This window comes from Acinonyx jubatus, chromosome E4, assembly GCF_027475565.1.
Source record: "Acinonyx jubatus isolate Ajub_Pintada_27869175 chromosome E4, VMU_Ajub_asm_v1.0, whole genome shotgun sequence".
Lineage (NCBI taxonomy): Eukaryota > Metazoa > Chordata > Mammalia > Carnivora > Felidae > Acinonyx > Acinonyx jubatus.
The window spans coordinates 30,058,411-30,073,868 of record NC_069395.1 but is presented as its reverse complement, the minus strand read 5'-3'; the positions used below and the strand labels follow the sequence as shown (position 1 = coordinate 30,073,868).

Here is a 15,458-nt window from a genome sequence, read left to right as displayed (position 1 = left end):
TTCTGGCTCTGGATTTCCACTGGGGTCATGGTCTCACTATTGGTAGGATCGAGCCCCATGTCAGGCTCTGCCTGGACAGCAAAAAGTCTGCTTGGGATTCTCTCTCCTTCTCTCTTTGTCCCTCCCACCTCGCTCTCACGCATGTGTGCACGCTCTCTCTCAAAATTAATTAATTAATTAAAAAAACATTTTTTAATAGTCATTGTTTTCTCAGCTCCCCAAGCTCTTAAAATCCTAGAATCATCTCTACTATTCACTTTGCTTCTCCAGTGCCAGCTTCAATCATTGGAGCATAATTAATCGTTTCTTCATGAGGTCTCCTTTACCCACCTTTTCTGTCCACTCTGACCAACTCAATGCATATGTCAATTATGGACTCAAATTACCCTGCACCCGCACTAGTAATTGAAGATAGTTCTTGCCTTCAGCGAGTTCAAATGAGACATATAAACAAATACAAGTTGGCCCTTGAATAATGCGGGTTTCAACTGCAACAATCCACCAATAAGCCAGAATTTTTCTTTTTTCCTGCACAAAATTTTATTGTCTCCATTTGGTCCGCAGCTTTGAAGAAGGTTCCAGGGTGGTTGAAAAGCCTCCTAGTGACTGCAGGGATAGGCTCAGGCAAAAGCCCTGACACCGTGGGGCTCCAGAGGTTCCCAGTGGCAACTGAGGGTGAGCCTTTCCAAGAGACACTCACCCAGCCCCGTCTGGAGGCCAGCCAGCCTGCACAGTCAAGTTGTTGCCCATCTTCTTGAACAGTTTCCTCTCCTCATCCAGGAAGTGGTTCTCCAGGAAGTCACAGAGATGGGGGTCTGCCCGGGGACAGGCAGGACATGCACAGTTCAGTACATGTAGCTTCAGGTCCTTCTCCGTCCAGGGCATGGCGGTTTCCATGATGTCCGCGGTTTCTGACTGTCCTGAAAGAGAGCACAGCCACGGAGCTGGTTTGTTAAGGTCAAGGGACACCTGGAACCCTCTGTTGGAAAGAAATGGCCCATGCTCTCAACATCCACATCCTCCAGGTGGAAACAGTAGCGTAGAGAAAGGTAGGTGCCCAGGTCCTTAGATGCACACTGATCAGGTGGTCCATGGAGCCTTCACCTCTGTGGAGTAATTTTGATGAATGTGATCGTTCACGGTTGATCAGCAATGAGGTGCTAAGCTCAAGAAACAGTGTTGGCTGGCCCTGGAGATAGAAGATGGTAAGAAGATGCTTTCAGAGGTTTCAACTGGAAAAGAAGTTGGAAGGGTGGTGGGGGGCTGGAAGAAGCTATTCCCTGGATGTGTTCCCTCCCAACACTGTTGAAGCAAGAGACAGATCCTGTGAATCTGCCTATACATAGATTTTTTTATAGTACACTACTGTAAGTGTATATTATCTTCCTTATAATTTTCTTAACAACATTCTTTTCTCTAACTTACTTTGTGATAAGAATACAATATATAATACATATAACACACAAAATATGTTAGACTGTTTATATTATCAACAAGGCTTTCAGTCAACAGTAGGCTATTAGTAGTTAAGTTTTGGAGAGGTCAAAATTTATACCCAGATTTTTTATGTGAGGGGGTAGTTTTGGTGTCCCTCACCCCATGCCCCCAACCTTGTTAAAGGGTCAGCTATAATACAGTGTGACAAAAATGACTGTGGAACTAGTTACAAAGAAAAATGCCTGAGAAACTCATAATTTAATTATAAATCTCCCCTAATCTCACTATCCCTAGCCTCTTCCCTTTTTTTTTTGAGAGTTCATGAGCATTTAATAGCACTTCCTGTTTAGACATACCATTTCTTTTACATCATTATTTACTTATTTATTTATTACTAACATGAATTCAAGGCAAGTATGCAGTTTCTTTTATACTAAAGCAAATCAGGAAATGAAGACAAAATTGCCATCATCGAATGTTAATCTCCAGAGGGGCACCTGGGTGGCTCAGATGGTTAAGCGTCCCACTCTTGATTTCAGCTCAGGTCATGATTTCATGGTTTGTGCGATCCAGCCTTGCAATATCAGGCTCTGCACTCATAGGGCAGAGCCTGCTTGGGATTCTCTCTCTCCCACTCTCTCTGTCCCTCCCCCACTTGTGCACCTGTTCTCTCTCTCTCTCAAAATAAATAAATTAGCTAAAATTAAAAAATGCTAACATCCAGAGAACAACATCTCCACAAAGTTGGCCTAAAGACACTCAGATTCTACCAGTTTTTGAGATGTTCCATATTTAGGTAGTATAGACACTGCAGTTGCTTTTAAGCTTTTTCTTTTTTTTTTATTTTTTTTAATGTTTTTATTTTATTTTTGAGACAGAGAGAGACAGAGCACAAGCAGGGAAGGGGCAGAGAGAGAGGGAGACATGGAATCCAAAGCAGGCTCCAGGCTCTGAGCTGTCAGCACAGAACCCGACACGGGGCTCGAACTCACAGACTGTCAGATCATGACCTGAGCCAAAGTTGGACACTTGACCCACTGGACCACCCAGGTGCCCCACTTCCAAGCTTTTTCTGAAGTCATTATTTGGATCTTTGCAAAAAGGTTTTTCTCCTACTTGGCAGCAGATGAACACACATCCTTCACTAGCAAACTTCAGCCCCTCTCCTAAGACTGGTTCAGCCTGTGCACAGTTGGACATCAGCCATTCCCTCCAGCATCCTCAGAGCGAGTAAAGTTGGCAAAAATTGTCTTGCCACTGTGCTGCTCCATAGCCAGTTGCCATCATGAGGGCGCATGACCACAGGGTCTCTGGGTGACACCACCAGGGGCTGGGGCCCCATAAGCCTCTTCCCTTTTAGATAATATTTTTAGCTAATCTATCCTGAAGGATTATGTGCCAGGCATGTATGAAAGGACCAAGCATTTTACATACTTCCTCTCATTTACTCCTCACAATAACCCTAGAGATAGGTGGTATTATCATTCAACACCTCCATTTTAAAAATAGAGCAACAGTATTTTTCACCACAATGAAAAATAAAACTTAATTAATAAATTAAGTTCTTTAATGAGGGAACTAAGGCTCAGAATGGATAAAGTATTTGCCAAAGTTTATACAGCAAATAGTCAAGTCTATCGTTCTGATTCTATACCCATGCTCTTTACCTCTGTGCTATATACTGTACACTATCACCAGATTCGCTTTCTTTTTTTCTAGTGCTTATTTTATTTTTGAGAGAGAGAGTGAGAACACGGAGGGGCAGAGAGAGAGGGAGACAAAGTATTCAAATCAGGCTCTGCTCTGAGAGTGGAGAGTCCAATGTGGGGCTTAAACTCACCAACCATGAGATAATGACCTGCGTCAGACACTTAACCAACTAAGCCACCCAGGCACCCCCCAGATTCATTTTCTTAAAGTATTCTGTCACTCTCTTTTCCAAAACACATTTCCCACAGGATCAAATCTTTAGCAATTTTCAAGGCCCTTATCACCTAACCACAGCCTCTTTTACTAACTTTACTATTGCCAATACAAACTCCCTCTTCTTCAGAATGAACTCTACACACTCCCATACATACCAGCTCATTCTAATCCATTCCTCTCCCCAAACCTGATGTGGCCTCCACCTCTCCAACCATTTAAATCCTGCCTATGATTCAAGACCCACTCTAAGTCATACCTTCTCCATAAAAACATTCTCAACCAGCAAAAGCTCACCCTCAAGGCCCTCTTCTCTGAAATCTCAAACTTTACTATGTGCACCATTAACTTGATACATAATTATAGACTGCATTTGATTGCTTTTTAATTTACAAGCATCTAAACCTTAGGAGCACCTGGATGGCTCAGTCAGTTAAGTGTCCAACTCTTGATTTCCAATCAGGTCATTGTCTCATGGTTCGTGAGATGGAGCCCCAGGTCAGGCTCTGCACTGACAATGTGGAGCCTGCTTGGTATTCTCTCTCCTCTCTCTCTCTCTCTCTCTGCCCCTTCCCCTGCTCACTCTCTCTCTCTCTCTTTTTCTCAAAAATAAATAAACATTAAAAAAATTTAAACCTTACTTGTGAACTCCAACAAGGATCCTAATCTCAGCATTTCTTTATATCCCCTACTTATGCCTTTTTTTTTTAACATTTACTTATTTTTAAGAAGAGACACATTGTGTGACTGGGGGAGGGGCAGAGAGAGAGGGAGACACAGAATCTGAAGCAGACTCCAGGTTCTGAGCTGTCAGCACAGAGTCAGATGCGGGCTCAAACACCAACCACAAGATCATGACCTGAACCAAAGTCAGACACTTACCCAACTAAGCCACCCAGGTTCCCCCTACCTATGCCTTTAATAAAGAAGGAGCTTAACAAGTGAATACTAGGACATCAATAAATGACTCATAACTCAGGTAATACTTTGGGGGGTTATAGGAATTGGAAATATAAAGATTAGTGCTTGTTGAAAATCAAATGCATATAAGCAAGGAAAATGTCACAAATATAGCTCTTAAGCACATACACTAACTTTTAATTAATTTTCCAGTAGACACAAGTAAGTATACACAAGTAAGTGTATTTTAGTATTTTAGCATAAGCACACTGATGTAAAAACAAAAAAAAATACAGTCTAAAATACTATTAAGCCACTAAGCTATACATTTTTAATAATACTAAAAGGGAATTAACCCAACTCAAATATCTTGTCAGAATCTAGATATCAGAAGAAAAGGAAAACTGAGGAATCACTGGGAAGAGATACTTCTCTTACTCCATGGAGGACCTAAGAGAGAGAGATAAGAGTAAGATATAAGAACTCCCCTGCACAACAATGTGCTTCTGAGAAAAATTATAGAACCATTTACTTTGAAAGTCTCTAAAAATATGGATATAGGAATAATCTTTGCAAACATCCAGATCATGGATTCATTGATTTCCCAAATCAAATCTCAAAATGATTTATTTTTCCAAAGTATTCTTTTTCCTAAGAACAAGACAGCAGAGTTAGAGACTTTTAAGGTCATGTCCAACACCATAATCATCCGACCTCTCTTTCTTTCCTGCTGATGACTCTCCCTCCTAAGCTTTGGAAGAACTTGATCTTTCTAATGATGCATCCAACATCCATTAACCTAAAAACAGTGTTAGCTGAGTTATGGACCTCTTAAAATTCCCTGTGGTGTAATGGCAAATTCTGGCTCTGGTCCTCTATAGAATGACACATGTTCAAGCTGTAGTCAGAATGATGAAATGTATGCCATGCAAATGGAGCCTACTTTTTGTGTAATAACCATACTTTCTATTTACACTGATAATACCTTATTCAATCTGCACAATATATTGCTATTTAGTCTCTCTTGGAAACAGTTTGCTTTATGATTCATTAAGTAGTTAAGGTTGCTCTTTCACAACAAGAAGGATGCATTCGTGCCCCTCAACTACACTCTAAGAGTCATGAGTATTTAAATTAGGACATTATAGCCAAACTAAATAGCATATTTATTGTAGTCCTTGTCATTTTTAACCTGAAAAGGTATTGTTCCCTGACACATAGGATAAGAAACAGAATAGTGTGGTTAAAAAAAAAAAATGTGGTATTGGAGCCAGAAGATCCTAGAGGCCAAATTCCAGCTCTACTACTTATTTCTTGTGTGACTTTGAACAACGTACTTAGCCCCTCTAACATTCAGTATTTTCTTTCTTTTTCTTTTTTTAAGTAGGCTGTACACCCAGCACAAAGCCCAGTGTGGGGCTTGAACTAATGACCCTGAGATCAAGACCTAAGCTGAGATCAAGAGTCAGATGCTTGGGGTGCCTGGGTGGCTCAGTCGGTTAAGCATCCAACTTCAGCTCAGGTCATGATTTCACAGTTTGGGGGTTCAAGCCCCCTGTCAGGCTTTATGCTAGCAGCTCATAGCCCGGATCCTGCTTCAGATTCTGTCTCTCCCTCTCTCTCTCTCTGCCCACCCCCCCCACTCGCACTCTGTCTCTCAGAAATAAACTTTAAAAAAATTTTTTTCAAAAATAAAGAACACTAATTCAAAGGGATACACACTGCTTGTGTTTATTGCAACATTACTGAACCAGCCCAAGTGTCCATCAGTTGATGAAAGTATAAAGAAGATGTTTTATATATATTTATATACATTATATATACATATAATGGATTATTATTCAGTCATTAAAAAATACTGAAATCTTGCCATTTGCAACAACATGAATAGACCTAGAGAGTTACAATGCTAAGTAAAGTAAGTCAGAGAAAGACAAACACATGATTTCACTCATGTGTAGAATTTAAGGGGTGCCTGGGTGTCTCAATCAGTGGCTGAGCTGTCTGTGCTAACAGTTCAGAGCCTGCAGCTTGCTTTGAATTCTATATCTCCCTCTCTCACTGCCCCTCTCAACCCATGCTCTGTCTCTGTCTCTCAAAAATGAATAAATGTTTAAAAATTTTTTTGTTTAAATAAATAAATAATTTAAGAAACAAAAACAAACAAGCAAAGGGGAAAAAATAAGACAGAGAGAGACAAAGCAAGAAATAGACTCTTAACTGTAGAGAACAATCTGGCATTACCACAAGGGAGGTGGGTGGAGGGATGGGCTAAATAGGTGATGGGGATTAAAGAGATGAGTGCAGGGTGGTGTATGGAAGTACTGAATAATTATATTGTACACCTGAAACTAATATACAGCTGTACTTTAACTAACTGGAATTAAAATAAAAACTTAAAAAAAAAAAAAGGAGCCATCAACTGCCCAGGACAATGGATGAAAACAGACCATATTATGGCACATGAATATACAACTTAAGAACACTGGGAACAATTAAAAGATTCACCAGAAAGAGAAAGAAAAAGAAAAAGAGGGGAGAAAGGGGATTCATATGAATGATTTTGAACTTCTCAACAATCCTGGAAGCCAGATGACAATGGCATTCTATACTGAGATGTTCAATCAAGCGCTATTTTTAATCATACCAAATTTATTAGATGGAGGTAAAGCAGTGCTTAGAGGGAAATTTTTAGCTGTAACACCAAAATTGTAAAAACCTCAAATCAACATGTAAACCTCCACCTTAAGAAACTGGAAACAGAAGAGCAAACCAAACTCAAAGCAATAGAAGGAAGGAAATAAGAGACATTAGGATAGAAATCAATGAAATAGAAAATAGAAAAACAATAGAGAAAAGGCAATGAAAACAAAATTGGTTCTTTGAAAGTATCAATAAAATTGACAAACTTTTAGCTAGACTAACCAAAACTCATTTAAGTTCCTACTCTAAAACTGACATACAAGCTGTCTGAGAGCTTTATATTCTAAGTGACAAGAAAACCACTTATAGGGAAGTTAAGAACTAAAAAGTTACCCTAAAATCCAAGATTGATGATAGTCCTTGACAAAAGAATTGATATTGCCCCAAAGTTTGTAACCTATCAGTGAAATAAAGTCACTTCCCAACACATAAGGTTGGTTTTATGATCCCATGTTTAACTTATAGTCTCACACATCTGTGTTCACCTCTACTAAGGAAGGGGTTAGACTCACCTATACTAAGGAAGCATTGGCATGCAACAGAGGAATATATGTCTAAAGATATTATATAACATATATACAAATGTACAATAAAACCTTGGTTTGCAAGCATGATTTGTTCTGGAAACATGCTTGAAATCCAAAGCACTTGTATATCAAAGCAAATTTACCTATAAGAAATAATGGAAACTCAAAAGTTTCATTCCACAACCCAAAAATATTCACATAAAAATGATTACCATACTGTAATGTAATACAAAATAATAAATAAAATACAAAATAGTTTTTAAAATGAAAAAATTAACCTGCAATTACCTTTGAAACCCTTTGTGGTTGGTGTGAGAGAGACAAAAGAGAGAAAGGATACTGTGTAGGACGACTTTCACTATCACTAACAGAATCACTGCTCTCTAGTGGCTCAATGGCATCTTTTTCTTTTCATGAAACTTTAACAAGGAGCCTATCCAATGACACTTGCTTTGGCCTCCTTTTGAGGATTTCACGGAAATGTGACATTGCATTGTTGTTAAACAGATTCATGGCTCATACTGTTACAGCCTTACTCTGGTGGTGCTTTTCCACAGAATTTGGCAATGTTTCCCACATTTTACACACCTCCCTAATCTCATTTGAAGTGATAGATTCCTCTGCCTTTTTCTCCTCCTCTGCAGACAAGATCTCCTCCATAACCTCTCACTGTTTTTTTTTTCAGTAGGTTTTACTTTTTATTTATATTTTCATGGCCACTTTTTATTACTTTGATAGTTGACAGATGATCACTTAATATGACAGTGCTTATACTTTCACAGATTTACCAAACACTTGTATTCTTATGACTTTTTTGTTTTGAAGACAATTTTTTTCTTGCAATAAAAAAAAATTATTTTCAAAGAGAACTGCTTTCAAAGTTTCATTTACATTGGTACATTAGAGAGCCTTGACCTCTGCAATTACATAATAATTGAATTAACTATTCTTAGAAATCTATCAATTTAGTCTGATTTAATTTAATCTTTTATGGTTTCTTTTAATTTTGTATTTTTTAATTTACATCCAAATTGGTTAGCATATAGTGCAACAATGATTTCAGGAGGAGATTCCTTAATCTCCCTTACCCCTTTAGCCCATCCCCCCTCCACAACCCCTCCAGTAACCCTGTTTGTTCTCCATATTTAAGAGTCTCTTATGTTTTGTCCCCCTCCCTGTTTTTATATTATTTTTGCTTCCCTTCCCTTATGTTCATCTGTTCTGTGTCTTCCAGTCCTCATATGAGTGAAGTCATATATTTGTCTTTCTCTGACTAACTTCACTTAGCATAATACCCTCCAGTTCCATCCACATAGCTGCAAATGACAAGATTTCATTCTCTTTGATTGCCGAGTAATACTCCATTATACATATATATATATACATATATATATATATACATATACACACCCCACATTTTCTTTTATATATATATATATACACCCCACATTTTCTTTATCTATTCATCCATCAATGGACATCTGGGCTCTTTCCATACTTGGGCTATTGTTGATAGTGCTGCTATAAACATGGGGGTGCCTGTGTCCCTTCGAAACAGCATACCTGTATCCCTTGGATAAATACCTAGTAGAGCAATTGCTGGGTCATAGGGCAATTCTATTTTCAATTTTTTGAGGAACCTCCATACTGCTTTCCAGAGTAGCTGCACCAGCTTGCATTCCCACCAGTGCAAAAGAGATCCTCTCTCTCCACATCCTCACCAACATCTGTTGTTGCCTGAGTTGTTAGTGTTAGCCATTCTGACAGGTGTGACGAGGTATTTCATCGTGGTTTTGATCTGTATTTACCTGATGATGGGTAATGTTGAGCATTTTTTCATGTGTCAGTTGGCCATCTGGATGTCTTCTTTGGAGAAGTGTCTATTCATGTCTTTTGCCCATTTCTTCACTGGGATACTTGCTTTTTGGGTGTTGAGTTTGATAAGTTCTTTATAGATTTTGGATACTAACCCTTTATCTGATATGTCATTTGCAAATATCTTCTCCCATTGTGTCGGTTGCCTTTTAGTTTTGCTGATTTTTTCCTTTGCTGTGCAGAAGCTTTTTATTTTGATGACATCCCAGTAGTTCATTTTTGCTTTTGTTTCTCTTGTCTCTAGAGACGTGTTGAGTAAGAAGTTGCTGCAGGCAAGATCAAAGAGGCTTTTGCCTGCTTTCACCTTGAGGATTTTGATGGCTTCCTGTCTTACATTTAGGTCTTTCATCCATTTCGAGTTTATTTTTGTGCATGCTGTAAGTGGTCCAAGTTCATTCTTCTGCACATCACTGTCCAGTTATCCCAGGACCACTTGCTGAAGAGACTGTCTATTCCATTGGATATTCTTTCCTGCTTTGTCAAAGATTAGTTGACCATATGTTTGTGAGTCCATTTCTGGGTTCTCTATTCTGTTCCATTGATCTGAGTATCTGTTTTTGTGTCCCATAACCTCTTACTCTTGCTCTTGACACAGATCCATCAGTTCATCAGTGGTCAGTTCCTGGCCATGTTTCCCCACCAGCTCTTGAATGTCACCCTCATTCACCTCCAGTCCCACAATCTTCCCCAAGGACACAATTTCATCCACAACTGGTGATGATCAAGCCCCTCTAAGTCATGTTCAAGAACACAATCAGGCCATAGCTCTCCACACAGAATTGAGGGTTCTCTTGATGACCCCATCCCAGGCTTTATTGATGATCTTGAGGTAGTTCATGATGTGGAAATGATTTTTCCCAAACTCTTGGAAGGTAAGGTTTGATCCTTCAGTCACCTCAAAGCATCGCTGAAAATAGTGCTTTGGTATAAAGCATTCTAAAGTTCAAAATGACCTGCCAATCCATGGGCATACCTTGTTCATTCTTCTCGATGATTTCCTTAACTTCTGCCATAGTCATCTCCTTCTTCTTACTGCCTTTCTTTTCAACCTTTTTCTGCATCGGGGCCATTGTATATACTCTCACAGATGTTGACTACAGTACAGTATTAATAAACTTTATCATATACAGTATTTAATGTAACTAGCAATAAGGCAACAGAGGAAAGGTTCTATATCTGTAGGCAGCCTGACCTAGAATGAAGCAAAGCAGTCCTAAGCTTACTCTTATATGAAGAAGCAAAGGACTGTCCATTGGTGCTTTGAAGTGACAAAAAAATACACTAGTGCCAGTTGTGGGCACCTTCCAATGTTCTTAAAAATCACTGATTTTTGCCAAATACAATGGCCTGAGACTGAGCATCCAAGCATGGGGAATGATCACCCACAATCCCGCAGCAAGAGAGAGAGAGAGAGAGAGAGAGAGAGAAGAACCATTGGCTCAGTTGTGATCATGTGAGATTCAGCATCACTTTCTACTCATATTGCAAAATATTGCTCATTTATCAAGTTAAAATTTATAGAAATATTCGCTCATCTTGCAGTACCCTTGAAGTTACTTACAATTCAAGGTTTTACTGCATATTTGAATGTCTTTGGGTAATTTTTCTTCCATTATTTTACCTCTGTATTGTTTTTTTTTCCCCTTTATTCTCTAGTTAACATACAGTGTAGTCTTCACTTCAGGAGTAGAATCCAATGATTCATCACTTACATATAACACCCAGTGCTCATCTTAACAAGTGCCCTCCTTAATGCCCATCACCCATTTTCCCCACCTCCATCAACCCTCAGTTTGTTCTCGGTATTTAGGAGTCTCTTATGATTTGCCTCCCTCTCTGTTTTTATATTATTTTCCTTCCCTTCCCCTATGATCATCTGTTAAGTTTCTCAAATTCCACATATGGGTGAAATCATATGATGTCTTCTGACTGACTTATTTCGCTCAGCATAATATTCTCCAGTTGCATCCACATTGTTGCAAATGGCAAGATTTCATTCTTTTTCATCACGAAGTAGTATTCCATTGTATATATATACACCATATCATCTTAATCCATTCATTAGTTGATGGGCATTTGGGCTCTTTCAGTAATTGGTTATTGGTAGCACTGCTATAGACACTGGAGTGCATGTGCCCCTTCTAATCAGCATTTTTGTACCCTTTGGATAAAGTCCTAGTAGTGTAATTGCTGGGTCAAGGGTCTTCTAGTTTCCGTTTTTTGAGGAACCTCCACACTGTTTTCCAGAGTGGCTGCACCAGATTGCATTCCCACCAACAGTGCACAAGGGTTCCCCTTTCTCCACATCCTCACCAACATCTGTTGTTTCCTGAATTGTCATACCTCTGTATTTCTAAGTCCACAAAATACTGTGCTGTGCTTAGGAGATTCATTCAATTTTTTTTCTTTCCCTACTTCCCTCAGGATCCATAACCACAACTGGTCTTACAGTATTTTAGAAATAGAGTGGTTGCTGTCTTCAAATTTTATGACTTCAGTCAGTCTTATTCCTTTCTCCTTTGGCTGGAATTCTGTTTAACTGAGTATCCATCTGTCATCTGACCTCCCTGTGTCTGCCTTATGTTTCCACATTTTAACTTAGATGGAATTCTCTCGTGGATGAGAAAGGAGAGAGAGTGACGACTGAAAAGATGGAAGGCAGGGAGTTGAAAATAGTGATACACACACACGGACATATACATACATACACACATAAGCACACACATGCATACACAAAGTACAAAAAAATAGAAATTACAAAATTATTAAGAGAAGAAAAACAATGTGATTGAAGTAGGTCACAGTTGGGGGTTTCTACATTATAAGCAATGAATGACCTATTTCTTAACAGAAGTAACTACACAGTTTATTTTATTATAGTATTATTTGTTATATTATCTAAAAGAGATACATTTTAGACACTTTTCTACATGTGTGACATAGTTCACAATTATAACATAAAAATAATAAAAACAAAAATGTACCCCAAAATGCAGAAAAGTCAAAATTAAAAATACTTTTAATTTAAAAATATAATAAAACAAAATTTAAAACAAGTGACAAAACTATTAGCTCTTTATCTGACAAAGAGTTTTGCAAATCATTCAACAAAATATAAACATTTCCCAAAAGGAAAATGGACAAAGGCTACTCATAGGCAAGTCTCAAAAAAAGAGAGGAAAAAAGTGAACAGCCAATGTATTAAGCAATGTTCTCTAGAGAACAGAGCCTGCAGAGAGACTTAAGCATGAATGCTTTATGGGGGAGATACAACTTCAGGACAGGGAGGGTGAGGGAATAAGGGAAGGGAGGAGTGAAGGATGAGAAATAAATTCAGATGGTTCCGCATCACCAAAATATGCAGAGCATTTCAGGTCCCAGTGGGTCAGATTATACAGATATGCAGTACCTTAGTCCATAGGTGGGACAGGAATGGAGACTGAATTTAATTAATTTACAATTTCATTCACTTGACTCTTTCAGCTTGCCCTGCTTGCTCTCTCTCTCTCTCTCTCTCTCTCTCAAAATTAATAAATAGGGGCACCTGGGTGGCTCAGTCGGTTAAGCATTCAACTTCATTTCAGGTCATGATCTCACCATCTGTGAGTTCAAGCCCCATGTCAGGCTCTGTGCTGACAGCTCAGAGCCTGGAGCCTGCTTCAGATTCTGTGTCTCCCTCTCTCTCTCTGCCCCTCCCTCACTCGCACTCTCTCTCTGTCTCAAAAATGAATAAACATTAAAAATAAATAAATAAATAAATAAATAAATAAATAAATAAAAATAAACTTTAAAAAAAAGAAAAAGAAATTTCTCTATCTTGAACACCAATCTTACATACCAGTGTTATTAAAGGAATCTTTATAGAATGGGAAATCACATTGTTATAGTTGACAACAGAACAAAGAATCCTCTGAATGGTTTAAAAACCCAGTTGTATGTTCTGTTCAATCCTTCAGTTATGTGTGCTTAGGAGGTAATTCTAGCGGAGTATAACATAAAAAGCTGGCTACAGGCAGCAAAACTGTGGTCACATTCATAATTCTTCTGCAGCCAAAGACAACTTGACATACAAGAGGTTTGGGAACTGCCTGATCATCATATAAGATGATCAAACAATAAAAGATAATAAATGTCTTCAAAAAAAAAAACAAAGAAAAATAATTTTAACTGCTTTCCAAAAGAAAGCCTTAACATTGTACATTGTAGAGATGAATATCTACAGCACAGGATACACTAGCAACTCATAGTTCCTCACAGAGAAAGTGGTTGGTTGAGTGAAGCTTACCACGAAAGAGTAAGTATTACATGATGATATCTGCTGTGAAGAGCTTCAGGTCACACTGTTCCACCAAAGATGCAGTGAAAGCTGAGACACAGATGGAAAGGCAAAGAAAATTTTGCTAAACTGAAAGCCAATTACATTATTCCACTGCTACATGTCTAGATCTAAGACTTAATAACAAAATTGTCCCAGTGATTATATAAAACATCATGTGTAGACAAAAGAATTTTTTTAATTAAAAATATATGTTATTCAGGGGTGCCTGGGTGGCTCAGTCAGTTGAGCATCCAACTCTTGACTTCGGCTCAGGTCATGATCTCATGGTTTGTGAGATCAAGCCCTGCATTGGGCTTTGTGCTGAGCCTGCTTGGGATTGTCTATCTCAGTCTCTTTCTGTCACTCCCCTGCTCGTGCTCTCTCTCAAAATGAATAAATAAGTTTAAAATATATATATATGTATATATATACGTATATATACATATATATACATATATATATACATATATATACATATATGTATACACATATATATATATGCTATTCATTAAGTATCTTTCTCCCATTGAACAAAAAGCTTAAATTTGTGGAATTGCTTCAAAAAAGCTGCATAATTACCACTAATCAAATCTTCAAAGACAGAATATAAACAACAGATAAATTTTTACCTTAGTTGGTTACAATTCCAAAGAAGCAAACACTCAATCACTTAGAGCAACATGGCCATTAGCCACAAATATCATGTTTGTCACAGAACTGAGCTGAAAATGAGCATCTCTTTAGTAGCCCAAGTGGAGTCTGAGGCCCATGAGCAGACCAGCAGCTAAGATATCTAGGTAGACGGTAATGTTCCTGTCCCATAATGTCAAACTTTCAAATTATATTATGAAAATCTTAATATGAAACTGTAGTAATAATTAAGTTTATTGACCTCATTTTGAATTTACTTTGGTAAATTCATTTTTGATGGTTACATTTGCCTTTGGTCTCAGTTCCACTGAATATTGATCTTCATAGTCAATCTCTCAGCATTTGGCCAAGATGAATTTAGTGTTCCTTCACTCTCGATGTACAGAAACCATGGGTGCATTATACAGGTACAACATGAGAAAAAAAATAGGCCAACACGTTAGGCATGACTTTCTCTAGGTGCCAGTGAATTATATTCTTCTCTGTACATGTCTCATGTTTCCCAGTTTCTTCAAAAAATATATATTGGTAGTTAGATAAAAAAGAAACAAATGCTCTTTTTAGCAAAATAGCAGGACATACAAATATCATTAAAATGCAGACTTTCTGTTTTTATAGTTTATTACAAACGTATCATTGAAAATATTTTAATATGATGACAGAGATGCACAAATTCTAACTCTTGGAGTTCACTTCAGGGCTCTACAAGGATTTTAAGTAGACCTAACATTGCTTGTGCATCTTTATGTTCATGGTGAAGATCTGTGAACTGAGATTGAGTATTTGAATAATTAACAACCTAACTGCAAGCAGAGGAGCTGGAAATTTATATCCATCTTATTCCAAAGACAGGTTTAGGACATTTGGCAATTGTAGACTGAGACAAAAGAACTGGAACTGAAATGTTGAGTGTGAAATTGAGGTCAATTAGAACATCCCTCAATCTAAATTTTTCCCCATGGAAACAATTCTACCCAAATGTTTTTCTGTGAAAAAAAATTGGTTTTCTTTTAAAAATACATAGTTCTAAAATATATGGAAAATAGCAAGGCTGCCTACATCACAGGACATGTAAAAAATAAAATCCAAATGCATTAAATATTTAAAGACAGAAAAGAAATACA

At 38.0% G+C, this 15,458-nt stretch overlaps 1 long non-coding RNA gene across 2 annotated transcripts in view; it reads right to left on the bottom strand.

Moving 5' to 3' along the window:
* Positions 1–15,458, bottom strand: part of LOC113603871 (uncharacterized) — a 309,663-nt gene that overhangs the window by 264,134 nt on the left and 30,071 nt on the right. For both annotated transcript variants that reach the window (XR_003425636.2, XR_008293064.1), the window contains exon 2: positions 13,651–13,731. This is a non-coding gene — a long non-coding RNA (uncharacterized LOC113603871). The remainder of the gene's footprint in view (positions 1–13,650; positions 13,732–15,458) is intronic.